Consider the following 15,655-nt stretch of genomic DNA (forward strand, 5'->3'; position numbering starts at 1 on the left):
AATATGCATTACTAGTCAATATCATATGAAAAATATAGTCATACATCTACCACTAATATTGATTAGTATACAGCTAATTAAAGCACAGATGAACCTGGGAGCATGTTTGGATCACATTCCTGTACTACACTACTACTACCCTGGCATAGAATATTGGGCAAGTCACAACCCAATTTTTAAAAGCAACTAGTGGTTTTCTTTGCTTGTTCTTAGTTAAATATTTTTCACTGCATCACACCGAACCCTCTTGAATAATTCTAATTAGAAGACTTGAAATAAAACAATTAAAAACCCAACCCCTATTTTCTCTGGTTTAGCCTTCCACATGTTCTTTCTTCTGACTGCCTGACAAAGTCATAGGCAAAATTTTCATTGATTCCCCTATTCTATGGAACATCGACTGAGGAAATTAAATAATCTTTGAATGGCTTCATCAAGATCATGCTTCGAAATTCCACCTAAGATGCCCTACGTGGTTTGGTTTTTTTGCAACAGTATCTTGTATTCCACTACCATTGTAAACTCTTTTGGACAGCAGTTTTCACGAAGAGCTGCCGTGCAGATGACTGCACATTTGGACTTACAGTACAAAAACAGGCTTCCTCAGCGATTTACTAGATCTTCTCAGTGAGCTCTTCCAAGCAAAATATTGTTATACCTACAAGTGTGTAACGGGTACCAAAAGGAGCCTATAATACAGAGGATGTATGTTCATCGTTCCCCATAGGAGTATTGTTTTGAAAACCAGAAATCTGAACTGAACATAAAAATACACGATATTCTTTCCTTCTAAGCCTTCACGCACCACGTAAATATCTGCAATACATTTCTGGTTAAAGCAGATGCCATTTCACATCTGTGTTAAAAATACATTTTTGCGCCCCCCTCCCCAATCATTACCCTGTTGTAGGGATTAATGTGAAAAAATTATCTACACTATACAAAAATAGCTGTGCCTTTGGAAGAAGTGAGAGTGTTCCGGAGGACGTCTGCAGAAGAGACAGAACTTGGTTTTTGCTTAGTCCTTGGAAATAATGCAGTTTTAAAATTAACACAGCAGCCAATTCCAAATGTGAAACTGTTTCAGTCGCAAAATTATGCTCTCTTTTTTTGAAAAAAGAGGATCTTTCGAGAAAGATGATCGTGATGTTCCCTTTTAAAAGTAGGGGAGCAGATGTATCCCTGGAGTAAACCCAACCTGCACAAATTAAACTGTTCCTGGATTTTCAGTAGCAGAGCTTCATAGCTAGAGCAACAGGAGGCGGAGGCAGGGGAAATAGATAAATGAATAAATCCTTGGAAATAAATATGTATTATTAACCTCAGTACCAGCTTATATATTAACATCTGTCTTCACAGTATGTGGTTTCAAGTTCTTTTTTGCTATACCTGAATGCTCTCTCTTTTAAAACTTCCACTCCCGGGACTGTAATTCATTCCATATTCCTTTCTCCCACATGACTGTATATAAATAAATACAATCGGAGGAAAATACGAAACTGCAGTAAAGAAATGAACATTCCCTCAAGAATAATTTCTCTTTCCTACAGTGTCCCTTTTCACCTGCTGTTTCTTCACAATCCTCATAGTCTTTTGTTATTTTGATAAACCTCCTAATAGCGAGGAGCCGGTGTAATTGCCACCCATCCCTGGAGATAAGCGAGAGAGAGAGATGGGTAAGCAGATGTCAGTCTCAAAACAAAGGTGAGTACAAAGCTATGCAGAACACTGGTGATTTATAAAGGAGGCATTAGCATTATCGAGCCCTGTTTTGGGAAACGGTTATGCAAAGAATTAACAGTTTCAGCTGAAAAGAAGAAAGGAGCGGTTGGACCTGCCTGAGCAAGCAGATTAGCATAACCCTTGGAGAAAGCCTAAGGAGAAGGATTTGCAGTGAGGGAGCTGGAAAGCAGAGGCTTTGCAGCTCTGAGCAAACAGCAATTTCTGTTTGGACCTGCCTCTGGTGAGGTTCTTACGAACAAACAGCTGGGATACCCTACCGCGCCACCTCTGCTAACTGAAATAATGTGCGAACCCTCACAAATTTGGGCTGAACAGCGAAGTTGAGAGACACAGTGAAGCCTACTATTTTTAAGGGTTAAAGGCCTTAATGTCTTGCATGCTGAGAGAGTGAGTTTGGACCACTCGCCATGGGAGCTGGGACTCGAACGGCATGTGCCGTTCAGGCCTGGCTCTCGTCGCCCGTGTCCTCACCTTCTCCGAGGCTTCTCCTCCTTGGAGGCTTCAGTAGAGACCCACACCAACCCACACCTTGGGCAGGGACTGCCCAGCATGTGCTCAATTGTTTTTAAGCAACTCTGACTCAAACCTCTTGTCTCAGGTATTTTGTGGATTGCCTTGCCCATCTGTAGCTTCATATAAAAATAACTATTACACTGCAACGTATAATTTACCTGAGTTGAAAGTTCAGGTGTCTTTTCTTTCACTCCTGACTAGAAGCATTCACTAGGGACAAATAACTTCTTACTAAACTTCCCCAACCATAAGTTTATTCCAGGAGACTCCTAAAGATACGAAAATCCATATTAGACTACTCTTCCCTATTCCCACCCCTAGAGAAAAATTGCCTAGACTAACAACTTAACCTAGAAAGCTTGAAACAAGCGTTATTTAATGGAAAATCGTTTTAGCAGTTTTGTTGATACGGAGACATAGATTTTACTCAATACCTATTACAGCTGTATAGTTACAGTTTATAAGTAATCTTTTGTGTGTGTAATAGTTCAATGAATCACTTGGAATGAAAAAAAAAAAAAGTTAAAACATGCTGAGAGAGAAATAGGTGATGGTATCACACATGGTTCGTAACAGCGGTGGTTACACCTCGTGATTCCTGACAATCTCTCTGGAAAGTCCTGCTGAAATTTACCTTCCCTCACTGAGATTTAAATTTCAAAACAGTAAAAATTTAAGCAACGTAAAAATAAGAAGTAAATACTCACCTACATGATTCCACAGGTCGGGGCTTGCTGGAGTGAATGAACGGGTGAGTGGACAAAATAATTATCCTTGTCTGGAAAGGCAGGGCTCTGGCCCAGCCAATTGGGGTTTGTCATTTGGTGAAAACCTTAGCATAATTACAGGGTACTCGGTTGAAGGTGTCTCCTGCCACAGCTGATTGCAGTAAGTAGTATGACAACACATTACCTGTCAGAGATCTTACACCATGTTTTACAGTCTGCTGAACAAATGCCAAACCAATGCTTTGAAAGAGATCTCTTTTTTTTCTAAAGTAAGAAATATTTTATAGTTTGACTTAATTTTGCTCTTTGATGCAGCAGTGGTTTGACCAATGGGGTTAAAAGTTTTTTTCATGGCTCTGGAGAAATGGGGTAGGGAGGAGCAAAACTGCATTCTGTGTTGCCGAAGTGTAGAGTACCCCCAGGCGGTGCATCCATGCGGGGTGTGAAACCATGTCACAGGAGGAGATCCTCCACTGGGGTGGATACTGAGGTTGCTAAGCTTGGAGGTCACAGAACTGAGCACCGCGTTTGGCCCTCTGGTTGCTCGCATAGAGATTCAGGCAAGATCACTGGAGCATCCCTAGCAGATGCTGATGTAGGGTTTGTTAACACCTACATTGGAATGGAATGGAATAATAGACTATTTTCAGTTGGAAGGGACCTACAAGGCTCATCTAGTCCAACTGCCTGACCAGTTCAGGGCTGAGCAAAAGTCAAAGCATGATGGTAAGGGCGTTGTCCAAATGCCCCTTAAACACTGACAGGCTTGGGGCATCGACCACCTCTCTAAGAAGCCTCTTCCAGTGTTTGAGCACCTTCTTGGTGCTTCCTAATGTCCAGTCTAAACCTTCCCTGGCGCAGCTTTGAACCATTCCCACGCATCTTGTCACTGGATACCAGAGAGAAGAGCTCAGCACCTCCATCTCCACTTGCCCTCCTCTGGGAGCTGTAGAGAGCAATGAGCTCACCCCTCAGCCTTCTTTTCTCCAAACTAGGCAAACCCAAAGTCCTTAGCCCTTCCTCATAGGACATGCCTTCCGGCCCTTTCCCCAGCTTTGTTGCCTTCCTCTGGATTCATTCGAGAAATAAAGGTAATTAAACAACCTTCCACTACCTGTCATTAAGCTCCTAGCTCTGATTACGATCCCACAGCACTTTGGGTTGAGGGCATCCCACAGCAATGGGACGGCGGGCAGTGCCAGGGGCAAGAGCCGTTTTGAGCTGTGGACCCTCTGTTATACTGGCAGTATGGCAATTTAAAACTGTTTCTTTTCTCCCTCAGCATAAAATCAATTTTGTCTTTGGAAGTGATTTCAGTCTCAAGACTTCCATTTCAATATTGAAACATTTTTTGTCATTTTAGATGTCATACATCATTTTCTTTGCGTAATATTTTTACTAAGCTTTTGGTACTCCATGGCATATCCTTCTTAAATGTCTATAGTGATAAATCCCAAAAATGACAAAATAGTCAAAATACTCTGTTACCTTATTTTTTAAAGTCAGCAGAATAAAAATTTAGAAAAAAAATCATTTAAAAATAATAGTTTATAAAACTATACTAAAATTATGAGACAGCAGTTTGCCATGATGAAGAAAGATGGAACAGAATTTTTCAAAATATGTATTTTCACATTATCATTCCTCAGTGATACACTACTGTACTTTTATTTTACATATGAATTTTACACCAATATTGATTGGTAAAAGTCTAGAAAAAGTGTAAATAAAGCTTAGGAATTGTAAATGTTAATGCTGAAATTTGTTTTTGTTTGGGTTGAATTCCTGCACCTGCTATTTTTGTAAAAGAAAATACTATCCTCCTCCATGGAAAATACAGAGCCAGCTTTATGTGTCAGAAGAAGAAAGAAAATAAGATACACAATAATGAGACGATGTAGGTCAAATTACTGTTGAGAGACCAGCAATAACTGTTTCAGCCCAAGCTACAGACTACAAGGCTTTTCCACTTGACCTATAGCAGCGGTTTTCTCTCCTGTAACGTTGCATCTTTATGGTACAGAATCCAGCCCACAGGAGTCTTACGGCCAGAATCCCATCCGGCATCTTTACCGCTCATTTTGTGGTCTATCGTCCACTTCCCTAGTCAAATAGGAATTTCCTCCCAGAATAAGCCAGCCCCGGCTGGCTGCAGTATTAAATAAGTGAAATAATTCTCAACATTTGAAGGAAGCATTGTTGTGCTCAGTGGAAGTGATGGTGTGGAATAAAATAAAGTCAAGGAGCCTGAGGAGATATGGAAATGGGTCTGCAGAGGTATGGAAAACAAAAGAAAAAGAAGAGGTGTAGAGAACTATGACCAAATCATTCTTTACACATCATTAACCTACTAGTTTGTCTCAGACATCTAGTGACATCCCCTCTGGCTTCTATCATCAAACTATTTTGGCAGAAAAGGACCTGGGGGTTCTAATTGACAAGCGGCTGAACATGAGCCAGCAGTGTGCCCAGGTGGCCAAGAAAGCCAATGCCATCCTGGCTTGTATTAGAAATAGTGTGACCAGCAGAAGGAGGGAGGTGATTGTCCCCCTGTACTCAGCACTGGTGAGGCCACACCTTGAGTATTGTGTCCAGTTCTGGGCACCTCAATACGAGAGAGATAACGAGGTGCTGGAGCGAGTGCAGAGGAGGGCAACGGAGCTGGTGAAGGGCCTGCAGAATAAATCTTATGAGGAGCGATTGAAGGAGCTGGGACTGTTTAGTTTGAGGAAGAGGAGGCTGAGGGGAGACCTCATCACTCTCTCCAACTACTTGAAAGGACATTGTAGAGAGGTTGGTGCTGGTCTCTTCTCACAGGTAATTAGCGATAGAACAAGAGGGAATGGGTTCAAGCTGCAGCAGGGTAGGTTTAGGCTGGACATTAGGAAAAAATTCTTCACAGAAAGAGTGGTCAGACACTGGAATAGGCTGCCCAGGGAGGTGGTGGAGTCACCATCCCTGAATGTGTTTAAGAGTCGTTTAGATGTGGTGTTAAGGGATATGGTGTAAGGGAGAACTTTGTAGAGTGGGGTTGATGGTTGGATTCGATGATCCCAAGGGTCTTTTCCAACCTAAATGATTCTATGATTCTATTCTATGACTCTATTTCTTTCAAAACAAGACTTGCAGTCACTGGAACAGAAGGTTTCCAACCCCAGAACAAATCCAGCAGAGGGGTGGTCTGCAAATTATTCATGCCAGTACTCGGGCTTCTCCGTGGGCATTGCCCTGTATTAAGAACAGCCTCACTGTCCACTGAATGTGTCCCCTGCTGAGGCTGCCAGCAAAAGTGTTAATTTTGTTTGTGTTTTTACAATGTGGACATCTGTCCATTAGCAACTGGAGGAGAGCCACCACTGTCACGCCCCACAGCTGCCAGCCCATCAGCAGACACCAACAATTTCCAGTTGCTACTGAATGAGATGGATTCAACCCAATAACCTGGTGCTAAATGTGCCTGTGCTCCTCCAGGGCTCTTGGGTGGCTCCTGATTTCACTTTGATATAACACCACAAATTGGAAGGTGTTCCTGCTGGCTTTGGGGCAGCAGGAGAAGATGGAAAAATAGAAAAGCCACAGCTGGCAGCTAATAAGAGAGGAGATGTCTGAAGCCAGATGGGAAGAGAAGCTGTTAAAGATATGCAAATACCACCCAGTTTATATCACTGAATGCTACAAATAAAAAAAAAAATATGGTGTGTACTGTGCAAAGGCAGAGGTGGCCCAAAGCTTCTCAGCAGTGTAGGCAAAAAATTAACTCTTGCTGCCCCAAGAATGAAGGATGGAGGAATTGATCCCATTATTAAGCAGTGGCAAAACTCAACATTGTCATTTTGGCAGAAGTGGTTGCAAGGCCAAGGGTGCTCAGGGCGAAGGGAGACAGCGGGCTGAGCGGAGGATGTGATGCCTCCCTTCCCTTCTCTCCGCACCTCCCCTGCTCTCCAGCCACTCTGATTCCACCGAGATGAATCCCACCTCCCCGGCACTTCATCTCACAGCACAGCGAGGCATTAAGGCACCCGTACCCTGTTTCTCAGCAGCTGTCATCTGAACCTCAGTCACACATGCCAGATCCTACCCTGCACACTCCATATCCCCTTCTCCTAAGCCCACTGTTCACGAGGTCCCCTTCTCTTTCTCTATTCCCGCACAGTTCGGGACTCCCGACCTCCAATCTTCATTTCTCCAAAGTGCCCATCTTAACCTCCACACCCCCCAGGCAGAAGGATCTACTCTATAGTACGCTCACCCACAATGTTTGTGGGACAGAGCCTGTCCTCCAGCGTACATCCCTCGGGATCCCTCATCCTTCAGCCCTTCGCCATATGGAGCTGACTCCCCTAACTCACTCCCCGGATTCTTGATGGTGGTGTGCGTTGCCCTCACCCAGGCAGCGTTGTGTCCCTCGCAGGCAAACTATGGGAGCTCAGGTTGCACCGGTAGTTTTGGTTAGCACCACATATGTTTGGCATGCCCTGTGCGCACCTGGGATTCGCTTTCCACACATAGACATGGCTTTGTCACAAGCCTTTGTCACAATTTGCCACTTCTTTCTCTTTAGTCAAGATTTTCTAGATATTTTCCACAGCACTTTGTCAGCTCCAGCCTAAAGAATTCAAACTGCTTTTTAGAGAACTGTGGCTTAACTTCACCAAACCCCCCAGCTGGTAGAGGGTTCAGCTACCCACTGAGGTGGGCCATCATAGGCAACTATCACCTGCGTTCTCTTCTGCTTGAAGGAGCCACTTTAGGTGCTAGTGAAGCTGCAAGTCCTACTTTCTCTAGGACTGCGGTCTGCATGAGATCTATCAACAAGCACATGCTGTGGACATCCTCAAATCTTACTCTCTGAGCATCTGCGTCAGGGATCTGACCTGAACTCACATGGGCTCGTTCTGGCCTTTGTCACCAGGTTTCCCTACTGCAGAAACCAGGGCACTGGGGAAGAGACATGGAAATTGGAGCACCCCCATGCCTTGCCCCAGGATGTAGGTTAAGCATATAACAAAAGCAGGGAGCTTGGGAGCATGCTTGTCCTATAACCTGAGAGAATATTTTCCTTCCTACGTGTGCATAAACTTTCCAGGTGGAAGCATCTCCTGAATGCTGGCAAGACAGGGGGTCTGAGCGCCAGAGCCCTCTTTGTGTTACAGGAGTTCAAGTCATTCTGAAAACTCCCCTTCTCCTCTGTGCCATTTGACTGCCCTGTGGGTATGTCTGTACCATGAAATGGAGCCCAAAGAAGAGTTTCCTCTCATTTCCAAATAAAGCAGTTCACCTGCACGGTACAATGTGGTGCAGAGACACCAGCCTGGGTCCTCAAAGTGGTAAAGCATGAAAAACTGCAGCCTATTTATTCAGCAGTGAAGGTTTTTAGTTTGCCTGGACTACTTTTGGGGCCTGAGCTGGTCTCTCTGTGAGACGGTTCTGCACTGCACCTTCTAAGCCTAAAAGCCCACGTGGATGGAAGCGGCAGGTCTCAGTCCCGCGCTCGGTTTTGCAGAGCAGCTTTGCTGTTGCTGTGTCTGCAGAGCTTCTAGTTTGGACACAGCACCACACTCCTGCAGTTGCGATTTTTCCTGTTCTGGCACATTTGCGTATGCAAGGCTGCCTCTGACTTGTGCTCCTCTGTGCAGGCTAAAGAAATCCTACGATGGGCAGCACGGCTCTCCCCCGGGAGGCCCCCCACGATGTGGCTTGCACTCAGCGCCTTCCAGGACTCAGATCTAAGCTTTTAAAGGCAACACAGAAGGCTCTTTTGCCTTTTCATTTCATTTTTTCCCCTCCAATTTTGAACTAACTCATTTTAGTTTTGAGAATGACACATCCAGTTTACATTTAAGCCTTTCTAATCCCTTGCCAAGCTGCCATGACAATAGGCACTGTAAAAATTAGTAAATAAGAATTTTCTTTTTTACCTGATTGCCTTTCATGTCTCATTGTCTTTTATGTCAATCTATGCCAAGGCACTTTCAAGTTATATCTTCAAATGTGAACGCTAAAAGCAATCTGAGTGAAATGGTTTTATGTCAAGAAAGATATATTCCTGTGTGCCATGCGTACATATTGAAAGCAACAGCTTTAATAAAGGAGTAAAGAAGGAGACGCCCTTCCCTCACCCAGTTCAAGTGCAAAAAGGTTTGGGATACTAAGCTCCAGCTTAAACCAGTGGCAATAGCACAGGATGCTTCTGAAGCTTATCTAGTCCCAAATTCTCATGGATGAAAATCCATACAGCGCAGGTAGCTCTGGTGCATTTATGTGAATTTATACCGATGAGCCAATGTTCATTAATACAGTGGACATTTGGGATCGTGCCTTTAGCAAGAATAAGCCCACTGGCCTGTTCACGTGCACTGAGGTGGATGTCTAGAAAAGGATCCTTTCCACACGGACAAGTTCAAAGCACACAAGGGCAGAAGAGAGTGGAGCACACAACCTCGCCACAACAGCACAGAAGAGGAACTAGACCCCTCCGCGTCCTTTCCTTTGCAAAGACTGGAGACTACAAAGAGCACTTACCAGTCTTCCCTGTACTCCTAAATTCTTGCCACTTCGGATACCAGGACCACTGGATCCCAGCAAATCTTACTTCTTGCTCTCAGCTGCCAGACTTTACTTTTTTGTGCCCGACTGTGTCTTATGGGCCGGAACCTTTCTTTTCTGTTACGGAAATATAATTCACCTGGAAGCCATTCACATGGAAGACATGCAAAATCCATGTTAATGTTCTCCACCCACATTTTTCTAAAATACTAATGATTTTCTTAAGCATGCCATAGTCACAGAGAATAACATGCGGTAGAAAATATCACATATGATACTGACGAGGAATAAACCATCTTTGGTAAATGGTATTGACCTCCGCCCCAAACTCGGAGACATCACTGCCCCAAGCAAAGCCACATGCAAAGCTCGTGAGGGAGGAGGCTTTGTTTCCTGGCTATTGCTTTGCGACAGGTTGTGTAAAAAGAGGTAGATGAGGGCAGGAGAGGAGGAAGGAGAGTTCCTGGAAATAAGCTCTGGCAGCTCTGGCTGGAGTGACTGAAGGTGTTACAGTCCCCTGCTGCCCTCCCCTCTTTCCCTCAGCTGGAAGATCTCTCCATGTGCAGCAGAGACTGGCAATACACATGTAGGCAGCATTCCTCAGCCAAATTCTCCTCCAGCTCCCTGTTCTCTGAAGGCAGCCTGGCACATCACCGCCTCTTCTGCTGCAACTGATGGTTCGACTCGATGACCTAAAAGGTCCCTTCCAACCTAGGCGATTCCATGATTCTGTAACTACACTTTTCCAGCTATGAGAAACTAGTATTTGAGTACTCAGTGCGGACTGCCATGAATTTATTTGGGAAGAGTATATTCCCTACTAGTTTCTGTTTGGTTCGTCTGCTTTTTCTTTTTTTTTTTTTAAATAAATTAGCATTTTCTATCAAAAAAAAAAAAGTTTAATCAAACGGTTCCCATCCAGCAGTACTTTATGGTGTGTTTGAAGGATAAGTTTTTGTTCTCTTCACCTTTGCATGTATTGAGCTTGGTTTGGGCTTTGATCTCAAGGATTTTCTTCTGAGACCTTCTTGCAGTTAAATTAGCTCTTTTTTTCTGAACATTGAAAACTTCCCTGCTGAGTCTGCTTTTCCCCAGCCCCCCCCCAACTCTGCTTGTTAAGTCAAAGAGAGTAAAAACTCATTACAGCTTTGCCATAACTATTCATGCGCTGGAAGGAAGTTCTGAGGTACAGGTACTAAAAGGTGATGATCAATCTTTGCCCTGTTTTACAAGAAGTTCAAGAGCTCCAGAGGACTCCCTTTTAATTATTTTTTTCTTTATTTCTTTACCTGTTGCTGGCTTACGTATCAATTCTGCAGAAGTCAGAAATAGATTAATAAGTATTTCTAACTAGATATATCTAAAAATGGTCTGTCCATCTTGCACAAACTTTACCCGATTTGTTTCTCCCAGGGTCATAGAGGAATCAAACACAGGGAATTTTCCTTGTAATTTCCTCATTAAGAACAATAAAACAAATAATCGTAAATCCAGTTTGACAAAGTCTTTATGCACTTGTAAAATAACTTTGAAACAATGAATTAATTAAATAAATGGGAATCTCACTTTATTAGAACGCTTGAAGAAGCAGATCCACCTGTGTGTTACCCTCAAAAAAATAGAGTCCACTTTACTGAGCCTGCTGAGAAAAGTGCTAATTAAAGTAGGTCATAAACGTTCTATGTGAAGATGACTACCTGAATTTGAATTAAAAACAAAAAAAAAATCAAGGCTTTTCACAAGGGCTGGGATAGGAGGTTGCTTCCCAGCTAGCTCCCATACCAGCGACTTTCCACACCTAACACAGCTGGAATGTGGCCTTAAAGACAATCTGCATTAGAAACTGCCTCCAAACTCATTCACCTGCTTGTGAAACGAATTTAAATGACTTCTGAAAGCTGCCGAGGTAGCAGTTCATTTGGATTGCAAAGCAGTAGAGAAAAGGTAAGTGTCTTCCCAGGCTAGCAATCTACATATTAAAGACATAAAAAGAACTGCTTGGAGTCATAAAGACCAGTGCCAAAACAAATTCAGAAAGACCCACGGCAAGTGAAATGGTGATTCTGGGCAGCCGTGTCAGTGTTCGTGGGGTATTTATCTTACATAGTCTTAAAATGTTGTTGCGTGTTTTGAAAATTACACTGCACGTCAACATGGCATTACGCAATATTTTTAGGCCCTGGAGGAATAGCTTTGGGAAATGGCAATTTCCAGGAGAATTTTGCGTCTAGACGACGTTTGATTTTCAACAGTTTAATTCTTTGCAATATAGAAATAGAATTTCTGGAGGGTATTTTTTATGCTCTTCAACTAGTCATTTGGGAACCATTACGGTTTCTTCTATGCTTGACTCTACACGGAAACTGTCTATATAAAAATGATATATGAACTTCTGGAATACCTGTATAAAACAGAGTGAATTTATTTCCAATTCTGTCTTTCAGGCCCCAACTGCAGGTATTTGAACTTGCTAACAGAACCACCTATAATTAGATCACTATGAGAGAAACAGAACGTGAAAGCGAGACAGAGATTAAAAACTGTGTGTAGGATTGTTTTAGACGGTAGGGGTTTTTTGCTATTTTCTTGCTTCTCTGTTGAACAACTTTGGAGTAAATCATCCAGGGCAGATGTTTCTGTGAACATAAAGGAAACGATCAGTTTACTGAAACAGGGGAAAGATCTTGCAAGCTGGGGAAATCCTACAAATGTAGGAATTTCACTGTATTGGATCAGCAATGCAAAAATGTTAAGTAGCATCCCCTCTCCTGTCATAGTACTTCTGAATTCACATGCTTCCAGATAAAAGAGGAACTTAATAATGGATTAGACAATAGTTAGAATCTCCTATTCCTTGAACTGGGCTTTTATCATACTAATTTTTCAAGGAAAGATTACAGAAATAATAATGAATTTTCAAAATCGATTTGCAAAGTCAATCCCTTCCAATTTTCACAGGATACATGATCATTTTTGATAACCATAATTAGTAAAACGTCTCTTCTGTGCTACTTCAAACAGCTTTGTAACACATCATTATGTATAACCTGATGCTGGATATCTCAGAGGTAGATTTAGATGTATTTAATATATACCTTGCTCTGATCCTGCCTTAAATACCTGCTGCAGCTTTGCACAGGAGGAAGCATTTACGTGGTTGGTGCTAAAGCATGTAGCACCTATCCATAGCAGAGACGGAGCTGTTTTATCAGAACGTGTCCGGAGCTACTGGTTCAATTTCTGTAAACTCAGTCTATGTCAGCTTCTTTGGGCCAGAGTAATTATTGTGAATCCAAAACACGCCACTCATTTTAATTACGTGATTACTAATTTATAGCTTTCCTTTGGCCTAAAACAAACAGCTTCTTCTTGCTTGTAAATATTTCCGTACTGGATAGATAGGAGCAGAAAGATTATGCTGAAGTAATTTGTTGCCAAGAAAATACAGAAAAATTATCAGGAAAAGTACACTGGTATAAAAAAAGATATTAAAAACTCCCTAAATGGGAATACTCAGTTGCCCAGTTGATAGCTCTTGTTTGCTGGAGGCGTATAGCAATAGCACTATATATACATATGCGTGTGTGTTGATGTGCACTAAAACTATGTGCCAGCTCAGCATGCACGGCCTCTTCAAAATCCTCTTAGAGGCCTAACTGTGTTTTTAGACAAGTGTTTATTTTTTGCTTCGCATGGCCTATAACACAGGTGGCCTACAGGTCTAGCCCAGGATGCAAAAAAAAAAAAAAAATAAATTGTCATATGGAAGGAATGACCAGGAAAAAGCTGGGTTCAACTCAGTAGAGACAGGTGCAAAAATTTATACTGAGGTAGAAGAAATCAACTGAGTAGAATACCTTCTGCAGCAGAACATGGAAACCAATAGAAGTCTAGGAAACACGGCATAGTAGGACCGAAGGAATGAAAGGCATTTCTTTAAAGATTATTAGAAAAACATGGTAATAGTTTTTAAACGCACTAAAACTTTTAAACACACTTGATTTTCTGCGCTGCAGAACTCATCCAAGACTACACAGGCCAATACTAAGAACTTGTCCAAGGCTGGTTTACGTAGCCTTGTGAGTAATTTTTCAGCGTAGCAGCCAGTTGTTTACTCTTGCATGCAACATGGTTACAGAATTATTAGGGCTCTTAAAGGACTTTAGACGCTATAAACATAAGATATAAAAACCACTAAGAATTCATTGCAGCAGGCATTGTTACCAAAAATACACGGTCAAGACTTGAGAACATTAAAATCTTCCTGAAACCGATAGTCTTTACCCCATAGTTACACACCACTGGTCCTTTCTTCATCCCTTCTCTTAATGGATTCAAAGTATCTGCAGCTATTTTTTTTTCCTCTGTCATGGCATCGCAACTAAATTGAAAGTTCAGTTCCAGGCTATCTAGTCGGTATCTTAGCTACCTGCTGCAGGACGTTAAATTGGCATCGTGAATGGCCAGCTCCCAGTCATAAAATTTGCAGTACAGCTGAAAGTAATTGAGTAATGAAGACTGAGCTATTTTGCCACTCTTCAGGCAAATCAGAGCCTAATAACCTTGAATGACACTCACAGAACATTACAGGGAAGCTTGCATCCCGCTGCCTATTTTATCCTATTGGATAAGCTGAAAGATGACTATGGAGGTGCCAAATTGATACTTTCCTGTATCACTTAGGATGGGATTTCTCTCAGCCACCTAAAAGTTAGTTCGCTGCTCCAAGTTAGTTATTCCAGGTGCTCTTTATCATTGACAGAAAAAGACAGAAGCCCCTAGAGCATGACTCATACCATCTATGTAGAACATCGATCTAGTAGAGTTATCCTTGCCAGGAGATACCTTCTCACTCTAATGACTGAGTAAATCATGGATATATAGCTGCACACAGACCTAACACCTAAAGGGTTAAAATGGTAAGAATTGAATGCTACAGTGCAGTTTACCCAGGTAACTTCGGGCGTTTTGCTGAGGTGCCTGCTGTAGGAATGCAGTCCTCAAAGACTTGATCCGCAGGAGCCTCTCAAGTTCATCTCAAATCCTGAACGGTGGGGGAGGGGTGAGGAATCACCCTGTAGAAGTGCCTGTCTCTCTCCATTGCCTGCAGATGGTACCTAATGAGAGCAGGCCTCTAATTAGTGCATGAAAGGTAAGGTATGTAGATGAATTCAAGACCTAAATAGTCAGTTATTCACACAGAAAATGAGAAGCAATTTCTCTCCCTAGGAGATGGAAGCACTTTCTGCACTATATTGCGCTGCTCAGGATGGGATAAAGGACAATGTGAACATCATCGTACAAAATTACTCAATTTGAGAGTCAGCGCACAGGCTGAAGGCGTGATGGCACCCACTGGGGCAGCAACTGTCTGGTTTAGAGGCTCATCTAGATTTTCTCCAAGATACTGCATAACTGAATACCTGATCTTTAGCCTAATTTTTAATAAAATTACATAAATTCTAATAGTTACCTACTTAAAATGAGGAAAAAGACAAAAATTTAAATGAAAACATGGATAATGATAATTTTTCCAAAGACCACACAGCATTAGACAGATTAATCAAAGCATTGCCTGCACCAAGTTAGCTCTAAAGATGCACACTATATAAACAATTATTATCAAATTGGTGCAGTATATAAATATACTGTACAAGTTATTTTTATAAAGAACAAATATAGGACATCAGCGTGGCCATCAACAGGGCCTGAGCAGCAACTGGGCCAGGTTCAATAGTGAGTGACTCGAAGAAAACAAATGCAGACACCACTACAAGCGTGCACATGTACGAACCCTTTGGTTTAATTAGTTACACTAGTGGGGGCTAGAAATCCAGTTTTAGAAAATCAGGAATGCTAACAAATCCTGAGGGCTTCATTAGTGCCATTGCCAAGCACTCGTTCATCTCCCCGTAACTTAAACCAAAGGAAACAGCTCAAAATTGGTTTGTGAAATAGTTTGATCACCCAAAGATGGGGCTGAAATACTTTGCAAGCAAAGGAACTGGCCTCTTAAATGAATTTACTTTCAAAAACAGATTCTAAACCAAACCAAAGCAAAGGAATTGCCCAGTAGAAACCCAGCAGCAGATGCCATCCTGATCTATACGGGGTGGCTGCCCTTC

The sequence above is a fragment of the Larus michahellis genome, chromosome 1 (genome assembly GCF_964199755.1).
Source record: "Larus michahellis chromosome 1, bLarMic1.1, whole genome shotgun sequence".
Classification (NCBI taxonomy): domain Eukaryota; kingdom Metazoa; phylum Chordata; class Aves; order Charadriiformes; family Laridae; genus Larus; species Larus michahellis.